The sequence below is a fragment of the Kryptolebias marmoratus genome, linkage group LG22, assembly GCF_001649575.2.
Source record: "Kryptolebias marmoratus isolate JLee-2015 linkage group LG22, ASM164957v2, whole genome shotgun sequence".
NCBI lineage: Eukaryota > Metazoa > Chordata > Actinopteri > Cyprinodontiformes > Rivulidae > Kryptolebias > Kryptolebias marmoratus.
In genome coordinates, this window is record NC_051451.1 from 25,338,022 (window position 1) to 25,353,481 (window position 15,460).

The following is a 15,460-nucleotide window of genomic DNA, read 5'->3' on the forward strand; positions in this document are numbered from 1 at the left end:
GCCCCCCTGGATTCCCCCCCTGAAGCTCCTACATTTTAAGGGTTTAAAAAGTTAAAAACAGTAATTCTGATGCATCCAGTCTCTGCTAACATAAACACTGATAGACCCTTGCCATGCCACTGGTGAAAATGTAGAGAAATAATAATAATAAAATAATAATTTTAGCTTATGTAGTTTTCAAAATATTGCAACTATTTATTTATATACTTATTTTATACCTATCGTTTGCAATTTCCTCAGCAGACAATCACAGTTTAATGGTATCAGGATAAAGTGAGACATGTAGAAAATCCGGTAAAGACGACTCCAGTGTTTTTTGGTTTCTAGTAGCAGTTTTTTACAAGTGCAAAAAAGGCTGCTTCGTCATCGCTTCTCAAACACCAAAATAATCATAAAAAATCTTAGTTTCTCTTACTAAAAGCTTTATTTATATGTGGATTTGGTGCATGTGTGATAAAAAAGTCCTGTTTTTAAAAAAAATTGTGCTTAAACTTTATAGGTGCAATGGACTCTTTAAAGTAGTAGTCTCGAGGGCCACTATCCTGCATATTTCACTTGTTTCTCTGCTCCAACAAACCTGATTTGAATCAATGGGTGATTAACAGGCTTCTGCAGAACATGAAGAGGTGATTTACCCACTGAATCAGGTGTGTTCGAGCAGGGAAACAAGTAACATGCAGGATAGTGGCCCAAAGAGGACCAGAATTGGAGACCCTTGCTTTAAAGTTATTTATAGTTTAGTATCAGAATGTTAATATATCAAACACAACAGAAATTAATCTGACTGCCTTGAACATTTACCCATTACTGCAGTACAATCCTACAACTGCACATTTTTTTGACATAGCATTCTTATTTCTTATTGTCCAAACAATTTGGAGCACTTTGAATTTTAGAAACCCGATACTGTACACCTCGAAAGTCAATCATACATTAACTTCCAGCGCGACACCAGTCAGAAATATATTCCTACACTACTTTAAAGTTTTTCAAACAGATCTAGTTTTGCAAAACTTTAATTTCAAACACAAAGGCAGCAAATATAATTGTACGTTATAACAATCCTTGTCCACCACGTCATGTCTCAGTCTCAGTGGAGAAAGAAGATGCTCCATGAGTGTAACCAGTTGTAGTTCCCATGCCAGGCCAGTAGTTGGCGCTAACACAGACAGACACAAGTCTTTTAAACATGCAAACAGTCGCACCCAAAATGGTGGCTGCATGGACTTTTTGTTTGGACTTACAGTGATGTTGGGTTGTTTCTACATGTTGAAAAGGGTGAGTAACATAACCAGAACTCTGTTATCCGCCATTGTTATTGTTGTTGGTGTCCGTCTGTCACACATGGGAGTTTTTATGTTTCTGCATTGTTTTATGCTGAAGACTAGTTAAACACACCCTTAACTTCCAGTTTGGGATCAAATATTTTGAGCTCAAATGTATCGTAAGTCTATGTAAGCTTTGGTGTGCGCTGTCTGCAGTCTGGGAGGATTTGAGAGAAAACTGTAAGTCCTACAGCAGTGAAAATGGTTGTCATGTATAATTTGTGTACGTATCTAAAACATTTGTAGAAGTAAGATGAATTTATTCAAATTTAAACTGCAATTGTATAAAAACCATAAAAAATCCCAGTTCAGACTGGTAAAGTCCAACTATCTGTCAGCTGTTTAAACTTTAAATAATATTTTTGCAGTAAATTATGTCTGTTTTACTCAAATCCCATTGATCTCCATTGTTTGGTTTCTCAGTTTTTTGTAAATTTTGTTTATGTTGTGAGACATAAAAGTCATACGTTTCCCAACATGCCTTTTCCACTTAATACCCCAATTTCTTAATATTTACACTAGTTTTAATCTTTCTTTTTAATGGTTTGTTACGTAAATTTGTAGGTAAATTGCATTATTGTCTGAAATGCAGAAACTGTTGATTGGTTAATGCACAACAACATGGCGACCTTGGGAAATGTAATCATTGTTGCAAATTTATATGCTATTAGACTTAAGTCCAACTCAAATTTATCAGTTTTCTGTAATTTATGATAAGCAGCTGCCTTTGTTTGCGCTTTTTCTGCAGATATTTGTCCTGTTACAGTCATAAAACATTGTTTTGTCATTTGTTTATCTAAATAAGTGAGACAGCAAAATGCAGGTTGTAACCAGAGGCAGGTTGGTTTATAGTGTACAGACCAGGAATTATCATAAAGTAAGATTATAAAGTGAATTTTATATTTGATTCAACAGAACAGATGGCAGAAACGGCTCCATCTGAAGCTTAAAGTGGTTTGGAGTCATTCTCACTCTACTGGACGGCTGTTTCACATTTACAAGTGTTTTAAAGTCCGTTGAAGTTTAATGACAGTTTTTTTTTTACACCCCCTAAAAGCAAAACGCTGCTCTGGTTTTACAACAGGTAGTTGTGTTTCAATTGATAGATCCTGCAGTTAAGGTTCCTCGTGGATGATTTACTCTGCTGAGCCACTGTTTCTGTCAGAACTTGAGTCAAAACATCCTGTTGGAGTCGCTTTTGTTTGCAGGTTGCTGTCAGTTTGGTGCTTTCTTTCTTTCTTTCTTTCTTTCTTTCTTTTTTTTTAAAAACTTTGTATAGTGGAAAACACAATGACGCTGTTTGTTGGTGAAAGGTCAACGCCCACTCTGTGGTCTTGTGGGCGCACAGAAAAGTGAAATGGCGCTGCAGCGTCTAGAGCAGGTTTCTTTTTAAAACCTCGCCATCGATCTCACTTGCTGGTTTGCGCGCGGCTTCTTTCACGGGAAAATTACAAGAAGCAGAGAGATGGAAAGATAGTGTTTCGAATGAATCTTCGGCTTGGAATGTAACTGCATGTCTGAACGTTATGCTGTGTGATTAGGATTGTTCGCCTACACACACACACACACACACACACACTGCTTGTTTTCTTGTAGGCCTTCTCTGTCAGATAGGTTCCACCTCCGTGTAATTTAGCTCAAATCATTTATCACTGCAGGAAGTGATCCATCAGCACTCTTTTCCATCTCACAGATATCATTTCCCTCCTAACAAACCCTACACAGCCATCTCCTCCCTCTCAAAAACTAAAACACGTTTAGTTTTTGTTGAAAGCGTGAAGGATCTCCGCAACGGTACGTCCACTGTGGAGCTCCAGAAATACCTGGAGGTTGGAGTTATTTGATGACCTAACAGTGATCAGGAATGGAGGCGAGGGGAATCAGTCGATCTTCATAAACCAGAGACTCTTACAGATAAAGGTGTTGCTGACTGGGGGAAACAAAGTGTTGCATGTGTGATAGCAAAGATTAGTGACCCGTACTTCGATGTTACTGCGTTGAACATATTTGCAGCACTTCCCCACTCGTAGCTGAGCTTACAGCAGCTGGTTCCCCCCATCCTTCACTACACAATTGCTTCCACCCATGAGACCAGATGTAACCTACATCTGTCAGGCTTCATTAGCCACATCAATCTGGACAGCACTGTTCATTCGCGGTTCGCTTTCTTCCCCTCCTAATTCTTAAACTCATATTCGCAGTTGGAGTGGTCCACCTCTGCACGTCGAGTTTTATTAATAATCTGGCAGCTAAACACGCCGTCATTCTGGTTATTACCAAATGTTTGAAAACTATATATATTTCCACGGGGAAATTTTCCACTTTACAACCCAGCAGACATCTTTTACGCCCAGGCTGGAAATTGGGCATCAGTACCTGAAATGAAATCTTGATGGATGTTCTAATTTTGTTTAAGATGTGATGAATTATATTGGGATCTCAGCGGCTTGATTTCCAAGAATACAAATGAGCGCTGAAGCAGTCCACACGGAGAAGAATCGTGCTGCGGTGGGACATCGAGCCTGCTTTGTGAATATCTTGTAAAATTGTTTTTTTTCCTCCTTAAACACATAATAAATTGTAATCTATATTTGATCAGCTTGGATATTCTTTCCTCGACTTGAAATCCCAGTGATGCTAGCTTGATACATTATTTATGCATCCCAGATGGGAGCCTCTCTGCTTGAATGTTGGTTAAAAAGTGAAACCTTATGTGAGTTCACTCAGGATGTTTACGCTGATAGATTTTGGATAAGCTGTTTGTAACAGATAGGAGGCTGTTCTGCCATCTTGTGGCAGTGCAGAGAACCAAGAAGAAAACAAAGGAGCAGATACATTGTGGTGCACATCTGCAGATGGACAGGTCTTCTCTGACGTGGTTTTTGATTAATCTGAAGCAGGGAGGGTCTTAGAAGTGGGCAGTTATGAATGGATGAACTCCTGTTGTGTCATGAAAGCAACTTGTGGTGCGGTGCTATATTTAAACCTCCCCTGAGGTGCCATTAAATCATGAAATTTCTTCATCAGGCCCCGCTGACCTCATTTTAATATCCACACAGAGAGCGTGTAAAAAGTGGAATAGTGTTGTTTTTTTTAAATGAACTGTGCTAGCTTGGAGTTTCATCATCACAATAATCTAAGTGTTTAAATGTACATACGATGCAGTTTGAAAGACTTTACTCCAGTAGTTTTCCAGATATATTGATATGCAATTCTGGAATGCGGGTACGCAGTCAACGTAAACAAAGCTGAATCCGCTGGAAACCACGTGGAGGCTTGAGACGCATGACTGACCTACACGAGGCCAGCCGCGGTCTGTGCAGGTAAACAAATATGGCGGAGAAGACATTATTTAAGAAATGTTTGGTATTCAGCTGGACGCTGCTTTCGGCTTCTGGTCGGCTTCTTCTAGACCAGGAAGTTTACGACTTTCATCTGCAAACACATCGAAATCCTCGTACTTCTCCATCCACCATTAGCAGCCTGTTTCCAGTCACTTCGGCTGTTTCAGCAGGTAAAGAAACACACCTGGTAGCTGGCATCCAGTTGCAAACAGATTAACCATCAATAATGAGAAAAATATTATGCAGGCGGGCACAAAAGCTTGACTCTGTGATTCAACGCAACCAAAAAGAAAGAATCCAAACAAATAAGGTTCATTTTTTACTTCTTTTATTACAAAGAAAGCCACAGACACCTGAGTGGTTGAACGCGCAGCACAAAGACCTTTCAGACGTCTGAGTGATGGGCTTTAATTGTCATTTGCGAGACAGAAATCGCACTTTGAAGAGCAGTTTAAGACTAAATGAGCAGGTGTTTCATCAGCTTCGCTCCCGTTCAGCTGCATGTATATCCTACGTCTGATTGATCAAACTGCAGGTTTCAGGAAGTGTGAAGCTTTTGTTACCAGCCAGCTGTTTGTGAGCTTGATATGACACAACAACATTCAGTTTGTTTGACTGATTGAATTTAAAGTGTTTGAGTGTTTCATTTGTCTCTCTGTAAGCAAAATATCTCATGAACCAATGGATGGATTTTAACGAAACTGTCAGAAAACGGCAAGAGCCAAGATGGCTGCCACAACAAATCACTGGTAGCTGAAACTCAGTCAGTTTTACATATACGGAGCTGAAATTTGGCGTGGTAGTAGCTGAGAGTCATCCCCAAACACTCAGTCCAAGTGAACACAGATCAAATAAAATCTTTGTTTAAAACTTTGGCATACAAAGCGGCGGGCGATATGCATTCTGTCAAGAAACGCTCGTTTCATCGCTGTTTGTTTTTGTTTTCTGCTATATTTAAGAGAAAAAGGTTGGAAAAAATAATTTTTGCTTTGCAACTTTGTTTCAGTTTTGTTTAAGGATGACTCTGTCATGGATCATTTATGGAACTAATGAACAAATAAAACTAATGACCAACACAGCGAGCACCAGATGGCCTCTGTGACTCTTTTTGTGACAGGTAAACAGCTAAACCTCCTGCAGCTGCAGAGCTCCTTCAGCTCACGTTCAGATCCACTGAAGATGGAAGATTTGCAAGCAGGCGAATGAGGAGGGTCGGCCTCCCAGATAATTTTAGAGAGAGTGGAAGAAATATAGATTGGGACTTGAGAGGTTAGAGCAAAAAAGGAGCAGCCGACTGGCAAAAGGAGGAGGATGATGGAGTTGTGGGGTGAAAAATGGAGATAATATTAAAAAAAGAAATGTCTGAGAAGAAAATCGTGCCACAGACTCGACTTCAGGCTGAGTGGACCGTGCTGTAAATTTCTGTGTGTAGGTCAGGTTACTTTAATGTCTGCTGATCCTAATTAAGTCCTGCAGTTATTGTGATTCATACTGTGTCCTTTTAGGGTTTGTATTTTTATAACTACTGTTTGTGTGCTCCTTAGTCTTCACTGTAAAGACCAACAAAAGACAGAGGTCTTCAATATCCACTGAAGGACATTTTTCTCTAGCAAATGTCCACAATGTGGTAGTTTTTTAGTCTCTGCGTCTCCACGGGCTGGCAGATACTCTCTGCAGACAGAGAGCTACATGTGGGAATTACCGTAAATGCTAGAAAATCTCTGCCACGTAAATTAAATTGCCATAAATGCTATAGATGTATATAGATATCTGGTATTTGGGGCCCCCTGCCATTGGAGAATATTAAATGTTTATATGCTGCAAAAATATTAGAAATGTAGGATTTATAAAGTTAATCAGCTGGAGTAAAGCACGTTTTTAATCTTGAACAGCTTGGCGTGTCAGAATGCAGATCAGTTTGAAGCCTTAAAACAAAACCCTCAGATTCATGTCACCAAGCAGAAAGACGATCCAGTAAATTATTTCTTCGAGGTCAGATTTGCTCAGCTCCGCAACTCCTTTCTTCTTGTTACAGGCACCCAGAAATCCATTGGCCTCGTGACACTGAATCTCTGCAAGGCTCCAGACTCCCAGGGAGCCTCCCACCTCAGCTGTAATTACCGTTTCCCCCGTCTACCAGGAACGCCTCGACCAAGCCCACGGAGACTCGGCTCTAAATCTCCTTGATGTTGTCTGTTAGCCAGGTAGCTGAACAGGAGGAAAAATAAGTCGGGCCTTCTGGAAGTGAGCTTCCCTCCAGGGTAATTGATGCACAGACCATCGTGGGTGGATTTTAAAGGATGGTTTCTCCTCCCACCTCGGGCTGTTCTGGAGTCGTTTGCACTGGGCGAATGTGTCCAAGAGGACAGACGAGAGTTTACTGATGTTGTCTTCTCCGATGAGATGCACGGTGCAGAGCAGGAAGACGTTTTCATGCAGAGAAATAAAAACCGGCACAAAAGGCAGGGAGCTGAAGGTTTTTCTTTTTTTTTTTAAAGCCTGCTGAGCTGATCATTATGAGAGTATCAATCTACATTACGACACACTGCTGTCCCACTCATTTACAACTCTTTGCCTCTCCTTAATGAGAATATTACAGTTCCTGAGTTTTAGAGGCAAACCGACTCAAAGCTTCGACTCGTCTTCTCGGCTCTGCAGGGTTTTTACTGGCTTCAGAGGACAAATCCTCGCCTCTTATTTTCCTAAAAAGCCACAGCTGTTAAACTGGCCGCACGAGCGTGCAGACGAGTAATTACAGCAATGTTTTTTTTTTGAAACACATAAAGGAATGATTCAGGTGATTATCACATCAGCTGTCTGTCATACTCTGAACAGAAGTAGCTCCTGTAGACGTGCAACTTGTGGATTTTTCAGGCCTCGCCTCGGAGGGATCGATACGTGAAGGTCCCAGACCAAAGAATAAAGTTAATAGTTCACTTTAGCCACTGAAACAAAGATCAATAAAACAAAAGAACACATTTAACATAGTTTTTCCTAAAGCCCCTGGTGGGCTTTTATCCTACAAAATATTTGTGACATTTTGAATCGTTAAATATATTTTCTGTTCAACTCTGGATTTTAAAAATAAAGTTTCGGGTTATAAAGATGTGACTTTCACAGCTTCAGGCTTGGTTCTTATCGCTCGCAGCCGAAGGGGAAAATGGAGCGATAATGTTGTTTTCCTGCGTGTCTGTGTGTCATGTTAGCAAAAAAAGTGCTAAAAACTGAAGGGTTTTAACTTTGCACTTTTGTGGAGCAGTGCCTTTATTTGTGCTAAGTGCTGAGAAATCATTCTTCCGTTCATCCTATCTGATTATTTCCTCCGATTCGTCCCTATTTGGTGTCTGTTTATAATGCTGATGATAGCCGTCTAATGCAAACAACAAAGTTTTATTTTAACTGCTCTGAGTGGTGAAAGCAGTGATTGGTTCGGCATGTTGGGGATGAAATGGATAAAAGATGGGGTGTTATCCGGTGGCCTCGAGGTGCAGAACGACCGACTGGCGGCCACCTTTCATCTCTTCTTTTGCACTAAAGGCTGCTGGGGGACAACGGCGGCTCGCTAATTGGGACGGGGATGTTAAAGTTCCTGTCACTCACCGTCATCTCTGCTAATGTGTTTAGAGGCTAGAAGCCGGCCGAACCACAGAGCTGAGTGATTAGTCACACGAGTTGAGGAGAGATGAGCAAAAGATGCGTTTCCACTCCCAGCATCCTCTCTGGACGGACTGAGAACTTTAATTACCACAACATCTCTGCGTTTTATTTGCAAGGCGATTTCTAGTTTGCAAGGCTATTTTTTTAGCCGTTTTTCCATAATGCATTAATTTGTGAATATTTTGTGTAATAATGACAATACAATGCATGGTCAGGGTGGTCATAATAGACTATTGGTTTTCGCCTTCCAGTATATATAATCTTTTTTTTCCGACCTTCATTTGTTCCCGCCTTTCAGAGCCCCTCATGCAGCATCCGTGGGGAAATAATGGCAGTGAGGAGGCGAGTGGAGTGCAGCCTCTGGAATCGACTGTAAAATTAACAAGGGACATGTTGCTTAACCAGTGTGAAAAACAGATAGTGACAGCGATAACGAAGCTGGTGATGGCACAATAAGCCTTCTTGCTCCTGCTGCATGAACTAGATGTGATGTTTGTTCTTTAAAATCTTTTTTATTTTCATCTTTATTGTCTAGTGCAGCAGAAAATACCAACTTCAGCAGCATTATTCCACCTAAAAAGATGGTAAAACATTTCTTTGAAGGCCTAATTTTGAACAAAGTTCTTGGATGACATGCTGGTGCTTGCAGTATGAGATAGGGATGACTTTCAGCTACTACCACACCAAATCTCAGCTCAACATCTGCTAAGGTTGATTAGCTGTGGTGGCCATCTTGAATTGAAGATTATTGAGTTGTAGATGTTCAGTTTCACTAAAATCTGTCTCGTTTTGTCCCACTTTTCATTACTGAGAGCAATAAAAACATGCAGCTGATAATATCTATAACTGAGCTAAAACTTCCCTGTAATTATTTCCAAAATAACACCAAACAGCGTAGGATTATTTAATCCCAGTTTCACGTAAATATGCTGCATTTCCTCAGTAGTTCCTGCTTTTCAGAACGCCGGTCCAAACGAGGTTCAGCAGGTTATATTTTCTAATTTGTGTAGCTTTTAAGATCTCATTTCTGTAACCTCCTGACTGTGGGAACAGCAGCCATTATGGCCGCGGTATTAGCATGAAATGACATCCCTGAGGCGCGGTCCTGCAGCAGGTGGGTAATTGGCCTTGAGCTGTGCGGCGGGCGCTCGGTGGGGGCGTCCTTGTCTCTTGATGGGGGCAGCGGCTGAACCGCGGGGCAGTCTTATCCACTCACCTCCCCCCCTCTGAGGCAGATGCACCATTTTATAATTAACCAAGTGAGACCAGCGGGGTCAGAGAGGCACCAACCAGCTCCGCTGAAGCTGCAATTAGGCATAAAGAGCAAATATCTCGCCTCTTTAGTGTGTTTACTCAGCCTCTCGTTCCAGCAGATGTACGGGAGGGAGGCTGTTTGTGTGCAGAAAGTGTGTCAGTGAGAGAGGCTTATTGCTGAGAAGAAAAGTGCACTTCAGAGGCCTCAGTGGTGGTAATTGAGGTGTAATGTGATTTGTTTTTCTGGCCTTTTCATGCAGCCCATCCCCGTCCACTGAATCAGACTCACTGTCGTTATGTTTTCTGTTTTAAACAGTTAACAGCTGCTGAACGCAGCACTTTATCTGCTTTAGCCTTTCAGCTACAGGTGATAAAATTCTGTCCTTGTCTGTTTTGTCCAACATTAAGAAAGATGGACGTTGCTGAAAACTGAAGCCCAAACGTCCCGCCCCCAAACTCGCTAACAAGCTGTCAATCAAAGTGTCACATGACACTTCTCTTCAAGCCTCGAATAGATAATTAAAACTAAACGCATGTTTGAACGTACGAAGTAAGAGCGACACGAATCAACAAAAATAAAAATGATCTGAGGCAAGTTTTTATTGTTTTGTCAAGAAAATGTCCTGTTTGTTCACATGGAAAGGGGCGGGACTTAAAACCTGTCCTTTGTGGCTTCAGCTTCCAGTTTCCATTCCTGTGTCTAGTTCTAGTCTATCCAAATTTAAAATGACTTGCAGAGATGTGTTAAAACTGATATGTTAACATAACAGATGGCAAATAAGCTGTTTTAGTGTTGAAGGGAGCAAACATGGAGCCAAAAACTTTAACTTTAAACCCAAAGTTTGTCCTTTAAATCCTGCTTTATGAAACAAGTCCGAGCCCAGAAATCAATACAGTAAGAGACGTGCAGGTGTCAGGACCGAGACAGAACCAAAGCATTTCTTTTTGCCTGTTTCATGAAAGGAGGAGTTTTTTGAGTTGCAGGTTTGTGGAATAAATTAAATATTTTGCTCACGAGGCACGTTGATGCGCAGCACAACTAAACGGATCATTCCTGAGTGACCTTTCTGACTGGTGCCGCTGCAGTGCAGGTCATGAATGTTTAATGGAAACTGTTTTTTTTTTGGGGGGCCTGCCGAGCCCGGTTTGCTGCTTGACAGAAACATATTAACTCAAAGGCAGAGAAACGCCACGAAGACAGGAAGTCCCACACAACCTCTGACGAGTAAACAGCCTTCAGCCCAGGAGAAATTAGGCGAAAATCGGCTACATTTCCAATTTCATTCTTCCACTTTTACACATTTTATGGCTTATTTGATTTTGGATCCTTTTCAGATCTTACAGACACTTCATTCTGGGCTTTCAGGCTTTTGCCTGTGTCAGTCTGTTAGCAAAATATCTCACGATCCAGTGGAAGGATTTCAGTGAAACTCATAGAAAGTAATATTTGCATTTACATCTACAGCTGATTATCTAATCCAAGATGGCTGCCACAGCTAGTCAACCTCAGCCAGCATAAAAATGGACAAACAAAGTGGACAAAAAGTGACTTACGAAGCGTAAATAATAGGACATGGCCTTAAAAATGCCTAAAATATGTTTCCAACACATAAAACGGCTCAAACTGAAGACAAAACCCAGAAACAGGAAGTGCAGAGGAATGATGTTAAACCTGGGATTTTTGAGCAAATTCAAACTGAACATTAAATCCTAACAAAGTCTGAAAGAGGATTTATTTATTGGTGAATTGATTTAAGGTATTCCTGAACCAAAACACGTTGTTTTTGTTCGACTTTAAAGCCTCAAACGTGAAATCAAAGCTCAGTTTTCTGTGTTTGTGAGATGAAAAAACGAGCAGCTTCTTTTTGTTTCCTTTTTCTTCTCGTCTCGTAAAGGAGACGACAAATAAACAGGAAAAAAAAGAAGGTGGGCGGACACGAAAAAGAAGCAAGAAACTAACACGTAGTTTATTTAAAAATATATATTTACAGCTTGTTTTGAAGCAGAAATGTAACGTTGTCACAATAAATGGAAAAAACATTTAATTGTTTTATAAAAAGCAGAATTTTCAGGGCGTGATTTTAATCTGTAAACCCAAATGTGTAGTTTTTGTGCCAAATCATGTTCTGTCTGTCTGTTAGCAAAATATCTCATGAACAATTGGATGGATTTTAATGAAACTACCAGGAAGTAATCTCAGGATAAACTAATTAAAACTTGGAATGAACCTAATTTTTGATGGTTAATCGACGTTGGAGGCTTACTCGGTCAGTTTTCCAGACACTGGGACGAAAGTTTGCATGGTAGTAGCTGAGAGTCATCCCTGTCACATACTCTGAGTGCTGACTGATCATTGCACAGGATTCCTAGGATTTAAATGTCTGTACAAACGAAGAATCTTTCAGGAATGATAACCTGCAGGTATTATTCCAAAGGATTGTTTTGTTTTTCAACCCACCTGAGCGGCGCCTCGCTTTTAAAAGATTCAGGTGATATTTTAAAGTTTCCACAGCTGAGAGGAGCGCCGAGGAGAGGAATAAATGTGGGACGGAGCTCTAATGCAGCGAGCGGGCCTCATTGATAATGCATCAGGAGGGGCCATCCATCAGGACCGCACCTTTTTAATGCATGACGGGGACGGTTGTGAGCGACCTGCGGCCGGGTTAGCTGTCGGCTGTCAGACCGGCTGCAGCCTGAGCCTCAGAGCAGCTTCCCTCCAAATCAGTTCTGCTCTGAACCTGGAAATAAAAAATAAAAAAAAAAGGGGAGGGATTAAAGGTCGAGTCGCCTTCTGCGCCGGGGGTTAAAACTGAAATAGAGTTATAGTCGTTTTGGTCAAACTGTGTAAGTGATGCCGTGCAGAGAATCTGCTGTGGATTACTCTCAGGTCCCATCACACCGAGTTTTAGCTTAATATCTTCAAAACTGATGAGTTAGGGCCATTTATGTGATGGCTAATGTCGATTATCCAAAGTTAATTGTTGTAGCTGTACATCCAATGATTATTTTATGAGTTTCATTCAAATCCAACCAGTGGCTCATGAGATATTTTGCTAACAGTCGCCGAAATGTAAAAATAATGTGCAATCTGTAGAACTTAAGGTACCTGTCGCTGATAACGTTCAGCCACAAACACATCAACCTTTACCTCAACTTTTACCTGTCAAATTAAATTATAGCTATTTTCGTGTTTCCTAAGGTCAGTTGGCTGTGACGGCCATCTTGATTTGTGTTAAATCTGAAAGTTAATCAGTTGTAGACACACACCTATTGATTGTTTCCTGAAACAATGTTTCCGCTGGTCGATTTAAAAAAAAAAAAAAAAAAAAAAAAAAAAAACAAAAGGGTTAAAAAACAAAAACAACTGGACTTTTATTCTGTAGTTGAAAACGTTTCGCTTCTCATCTGAGGAGCTTTCTCAGTTCAGAAACAGAGTGTGGAGTTGAGCTTTTAAAGCTGAGATGTGATGTCTGCTTGCAGATTGTTCTCGCTCCCCTAACAATAGAGGCTCATTAGGGTCCTTGTTCGTCTGACTCACTGATGGCTCTGGTCACGCGAATGCAGGTGTTGATTGGAGGGAAACCGACTGGATCGATGGGATGTCTTGCAGAAGACGAACAAACCCTCACACAGACACTGTCGAAATTGTTATCGCCCGCCGCTAAAGGTGAGGGCGACAAGCATTCAGGAGGCTTCTTTTCAACAGTGACAAATGCGCCATTGTTTGCTCGTGGAGATCTTCCTCGTGTCGTTCAGGTGAGAACACAAACCCTCTGTGGAGTGATTACAAAGCGCCGCCCTGCAGAGGAATAACTGGCATTTCTCGCTCTTTGTTGTGCATCTGACCTTTGAAAATATCTCATATTAAATCTTTAATTATTTATGAAAGCTGGTAGCGGTGATGATGAAGGCGGGGAGGGGGAGGGGGGCTGCTGCCACATGGGATGGGACATTCTTCCTTCAAGAAAACAATAAATTCTGTCTGTAGCACCGGAATCAACATTTAGGACTAAAAGAGCAAAAAAATCAGGATCTTTGTTGCTGTAACCATTCCTGACACTCCTTTTACCACGAACAATCACGGTGCAACAAATAATAAACAAGGAAAACAACAAAAGGGGGGAAGGAAGTATTTTCCCTGGAGAACTCTTTGATGTGCAGATTTTTTTCTCTCCTGTTGGTGCCGTCAGTAAATGTCAGGAGTCGTCAGCGGGGAAAGGGCCGGACGTCTCACTTAAAGAACAACCAACGTGCATCGTCCCCAACAACCAGGAGGAAGGAGGATTAATCTGCAGCATCTGTGAGATCCCGTCTGAGTGGCGACCGTATGTTGCGACACTCCGGGGTGCGTCTGAAAACGGCAGATAGGAATTCAGAGCAGCATTCCAGATGATGCATCAGGATTTGGAACGGGGCCAATGTCAGTGTGGAGCTGAACGCTGACACTTTTCTAAAAAAAACAGCAGAAGTGTACGCTATCAGTCTTTTTTTTTTTTTTTTTACTGAAGTTTGGCAATAAAAAAAATTGTCAGCACTCTTAATTAAACTCCTTCAGTGCCCGTGCCAATCATCCACTTTTCTTCTAATGTGCTCTCTGGCACTTTTAAAGATGGCTGCCGGCCAGTTCTTTGATTCTGTTTTCAAAACATTACGAGCTGCTCGCTAAATAATGTCGAGTTTATCTTCGTGTCATTTCTTAAAATCTCTTAATGTGTTAAAACTTCCATCCGTCTGCGGCTCTCAGACACTGCTCAGACCGGACTGACGTTTATTTCCCTCCATCAGTTCTCACTAAACCGTCTCCTGAAGCAAAGCCTGAGTAATCTTTGTTTGCAACCAGAGATCAGCCCGAGCAAAGGAGTCCGAGCAGAAAGTGACTGATTTCTTGATGACTTTATTGATTTAGAAATAAACAAAACACTAAACCAGGAGCAGCACCAAGGCGGGGCTTTCAGGAGGAACAGCTAAACGAGAACGTCACAGAACTGATGCAACTAAAGGAGGATGGATACGAGACTGACTGCAGGTGGGTTAAACCAGCAACAAGCTCCTTCCTGGGGTGTTCCCAGGCCAGAGAACAAATAAAATCCCTCCAACGGCTTCTGGGTCCTTGTCTCCTCCAAGTGGGACGTGTCTGGAAAACCTCCAAAGGAGTTCTGACCGGATCGTTCCTCTCGATGTCGGAGCTCCTCGCCTCATCTCTGCAGCTGAGCCCGGCCGCCCCACGGAGGAAGCTCACTTCAGCCGCTTGGATCCAGGATCTCGTTGTTCCTGTCCTGATCCAAACCTCCTGAACCACAGGTGAGGGGCGGAACGTGGACAGGCTCTGCCTTTCGACTCGACTCTTCCTTCACCTCGATAGACCGAAGCGACGCCCTCAATCCTGCCGCCGAAGGCCCAATCCGTCGATCCATCGCCCTCCTAACATCCCACATGAACAAGACTCCCAGAAACTTGAACTCTTCCACTCGAGACAACTAAATAATGACAGTTCTGTTTACGTTTTGTACATATTCTGGCCGTTTGCCACGACACTTGCAACTGAGACTCGACATGCCACATTTCTTTATAAGGACTCACAGAAAATGATGGATGTTAGAGTGACAACAAAGGAATCAGGTTGGAAGAATAACTATACACTTATGGTACAGCATGGTATAAAGGCATAGATCAAAGCAAAGACACAAGAAATGTCATTTGATTTGTTTTTTTGTATGAAAAAGTAGTTTAGGGCCACCACAGTCTAAGGATTTTGTGACATAGTCAAACTCAACCAGTTTGATTTATCAGGGAACATGTCTGGTCGTTTCTTTATTATCTTTACATTATAGTTAACCACATCCTGTATTCTTACAGAAAAAAAACTGGAATAGCCAACCA